Source organism: Aplysia californica, unplaced genomic scaffold, assembly GCF_000002075.1.
Source record: "Aplysia californica isolate F4 #8 unplaced genomic scaffold, AplCal3.0 scaffold00385, whole genome shotgun sequence".
NCBI lineage: Eukaryota > Metazoa > Mollusca > Gastropoda > Aplysiida > Aplysiidae > Aplysia > Aplysia californica.
Window position 1 is genome coordinate 103,815 of NW_004797655.1, and position 4,438 is coordinate 108,252.

The window sequence follows — 4,438 nt, forward strand, 5'->3', positions numbered from 1 at the left end:
CACACACACACACACACACACACACACACACACACACACACACACACACACTCACATGCATACACACAAATGCTCACAAGCACACACAAATACAAACAGAGAAACACAAACAAAGACACACACACCATGCCACACATACACACACACGAGCACATACATTCACAAAACACGCACATACCATACCATATACACAAACACACACACACACACACACACACACACACACACACACACACACACACACACACACACACACACACACACACACACACACACTCATACCATTACACATACATACACACACACACACAAAAAAACACCCCATCCCAATCTCATGGCTCGGATGCTTATGACGAGCAGTAAACATCAAGCCCATGTCAATTCCAGTTCTCACAGCTTTCGCTAGGCTATAGGAAATGGCGTTTATCTGATTACTTCGTAACTCACTTCCTTAGGAAAAATTCGACCAAGAGGAAGACCAGATAAAAGACGGCAAGACGGCATCATATAACAATCTGGTTCTGCCTGGACATGGAAAACAGCTGCTAAAGCAGAGTGGAGGTGAAATAAAGAAAGAAAGAAAGAAAGGACAAGACAGAAAGAGAGAGATAAAGAAAGAACGAATGAAAGAAAGACAGACACACAGAAAGAAAGAAAGAAAGAAGAAAGAAAAAAAGAAAGAAAGAAAAAAAAAGACAGAAGAAAGAAAGAAAGAAGAAAGAAAGCAAGCAACCTAGATTCAAGACAACGTTTGTGGTTCACCCGTCTAATATGAACTGCAGTATATTTATTAATTACGTTACCTAGGCACGATCATAGCTATTAATACTTCGGTGTGAAGTGTGATTTAACGATTGTTTATAGCACACTGAACTAACGACGCCAGCACATGATTATCGGGATAATAAATATGCAGTTTGTGGTATCATCCTAAAGCTTTTTCATTGGCTCGATTTTGATGAAATTAAATACTCATGAATCTTGCACAAAAGTTTAGATATTTGTTATTGAATGAGGTGTGTGTGTGGGGGGGGGGGGGGGGTCGCCTGGTGTCGGATGTAAAAGTGCTGCCAAAGCGTGACGATTAAGTGTCCTTGGAAAGTGTAAATTTACACTTTTTTGTGTGTTTTCGACCGACCCCCGCCCCACCCCCTAGTAAATTTCACACAGTAAATATGCTTTTACTGTGGACATAAAAGGAATTGAACCCCATCCCCATCCCACCCTCTTCCAATAAAAATCAACTGAAAAAGAACTTTAAAAAAAAAAAATAATAAACTCCCCTTAAAAGACACTCAAAAAAACATACCCCCCCCCCCCCCCCCAAAGAGCCACATAAACCGAAAGACATTTTAAAAAAATTAGTTTTTAAAAAGATGAGAATTACCCAACAACCCGAAATATGTCTTTTTTTCTATTTCGAGACTGCTTTCATCCCAATAACACACTGGATTATGGTTATTCGTCAAAACTGATTAGAGCGCTTTTTTTCGAAAAGTCAAATAGTGCATTGCATTGACGCGATGTTTTTTGTGGCTATATTGAGAATAACATAAAGTTAGAATAGATTAGCAAACATAGAACCAGAGGCGGTTCGGTTCGTTAACTGGGCAAGACCTGTCGTGGACATGAGATTGGCTGTTGAGAATAGTTCTAATTAACCCTTTCCCTACGCCCTGATGTTATTTTGTACCCCTGGGGTTGTATTCTTCACTTTTAGAATACTTTTAGTGCGAAGATCTCTTTGAAAGTTTCAGTATTTCTAAAAAAGTAATCATTTTGACAGACTGTTATGCAAAGCGCACGGATCGGATTAACGAGTAAATTTTCTCTTTGGAAAATGGTGACACAGAGTTCCCCACGTCGTATGGATACGATGGTAAAACACGACGTACGGATAGAGTTAAATTTCAAGTAAATCCAAATTAAGATTTATCATCATTGAAATAGCACTTTCCATAAAAAAAAAGATACGCTCAAAGAGACAATAAGGGCTCGTCGATGTGTTGTCGCACTATAGAAACTTGTTCCTAAATCTCAGTTTATCCCGCTGGCTCATGTTACCACTCAGGAGTGCTGTCACAACGCGCGCCTTTGTATCGCGCGCTCAGCGGTGACGTCACCCAGCACGGCGAATTGAGCAATGCTCTCAGAGTGGAAAGAGTGAAAGAGCCCTCACGAAGATCGCCTTTCTTTCCAAATTTGGAGAGAGAGAGGGAGAGAGAGAGAGAGAGAGAGAGAGAGAGAGAGAGAGAGAGAGAGAGAGAGAGAGAGAGAGAGAGAGGGAGCTTTTAAACATGTGAGCTTTTGAACTTGCCTTATCCTTCGTCAGTATAGATTCTTTTTAATTGCATTCTGGTCTGAGTCGAAGAAATTCATTTCTCTTCTTCTTTTCTGGTTTTAAATGTATTTGCGTTTACCCCCCCCCCCCCCCCCTCTATCCCCCACGGACACTATTTAGATCGTTTAGGCTTCCGATCCTGTCTGTTACGGCCAACCTCCACTGAGAGGGATACAACAACCCAGCAGAGAACCCCGAAATACTCGATAAAAAATGTTTTTTTGCAACTCAGGAATTGAACTCGATCCCCGTGCGTGCCACAGCGAATTGCATAACCGCTACATCACAATCAGACCACTTTTCTCTTCTTCGTTGATTAAGTCTGAAAGAGCAATTCAAGTTGATCTTCTAATTGGTCTGATAACAAGAGAAACTTTAATTGTTTAATTCACGTATTCATTAAAGATATTTTTTATTGCAATAGTCAATCTTATTTTCAATTTGGTAAGCGTTTTTTTAGCGCTCACTTCTGCATAAATGTGATAATTTATTTATCATTATGAGCGCGTCGCATTCAAGTAGGTTGTTTTCACATAAGTGTTTAATTTCGCCTTTACTACTACTACTACTACTACTACTACTACTACTACTACTACTACTACTACTACTGCTGCTGCTGCTGCTACTACTACTACTACTACTACTACTACTACTACTACTACTACTAATAATAATAATAATACAATTAATTTTTCTGCCTACTGGATTGTTTATACATCACCATTTGTTGTTCTACTAAGGCTCTGTCAGTAATCAAAATCAACCAATTTGAGATAAAATATGCTATTAAGTCACTACCCTATAACTCGTTCAGTTCTTAGTTTTGAGAAATTTAAAACTTCATCAACATGTCACGCTTTTTTCGAATGCAGTTCTTTGAATATTTCGATAACAAACTCGGCGTAATCTGAAGACTTTGATAGAGCAGATAGAACATTAATTTAATTTGTTTCTGGCCTTATGGTAAAGTATCTCAAAACGGCCAAAAATGTCAGATACGACTTTGGAATTCTAAAGTAGCGAAGTGATATTCCTTTCTTCAAGTTATATGCCTTTATCCAAGTAATTTTCCTTTATTCAAGTGATATTCCTTTCTTCAAGTTTGTGATATTCCTTTCTTCAAGTTATATGCCTTTCTCCAAGTAATTTTCCTTTATTCAAGTGATATTCCTTTCTTCAAGTTATATGCCTTTATTCAAGTAATTTGCCATTATTAAAGTGATATTCCTTTCTTCAAGTTATATGCCTTTATCCAAGTAATTGTCCTTTATTCAAGTGATATTCCTTTCTTCAAGTTATATACCTTTATCCAAGTAATTTTCCTTTATTCAAGTGATATTCCTTTCTTCAAGTTATATGCCTTTATCCAAGTAATTTTCCTTTATTCAAGTGATATTCCTTTCTTCAAGTTATATGCCTTTATCCAAGTGATATTCCTTTATTCATGCAGCATTCCTTTATTGAAGTAATATTCCTTTATCCGCGTGATATTCCTTTAATCAAGTAATATTCTTTTATTCAAGTAATTTCCGTCATTTAAGTGACATTTCTTTATTCACAGGGAGCTCTAGTGGCAAAGTGAGTGATGTCTAGCAAGTGTCGGCGAGACGGGGTTTAAAAGGGTTGCTATCGGGGTGCATCCTTGAGCAAGACACGACAACCCTTGCTCCAAAACAAACAAAAAACAGGGAGCAGCACGATGGAGACCTGCAATAACATGTTTGTGAAATTCGTCTGTATTGGTGTAAATTGCGTACATGTATGAATGTACGTACGTGTTCATGCAAGTATATTATATTATGTATGTATTTCTAGTCATGTACATTTACGTATACAATGTATATGTTTCCAATTATAACCCAAATTTCCCGACGGAGATTAAAGAAACGTACAAAGCAAAACATTTTTTTTTCCTTTTATTCAAGCATTATGCCTTGATTCAGGTGCTGTTCCTTTACCACAGGGGGAAATTGTTTGTCATAAAAAAGGAAAACTTTCGACCTGAAAATTGGACAACAATAGCGCCATTTTTAGGCGCACACTGTTTTTCTCACATTGGTGTTTACAGAGAATATTGGCTGTTTTCTTATATAAAAC

General features: G+C 37.7%; 1 long non-coding RNA gene across 1 annotated transcript; it reads left to right on the top strand.

The window, feature by feature from the left end:
- The first annotated feature begins 392 nt into the window (after positions 1 to 392).
- Positions 393 to 4,237, top strand: LOC118478157. The gene is made up of 2 exons (XR_004858855.1): positions 393 to 561; positions 3,903 to 4,237. It is a non-coding gene; the product is annotated as an uncharacterized LOC118478157 (long non-coding RNA).
- The last annotated feature ends 201 nt before the right edge of the window (positions 4,238 to 4,438 follow it).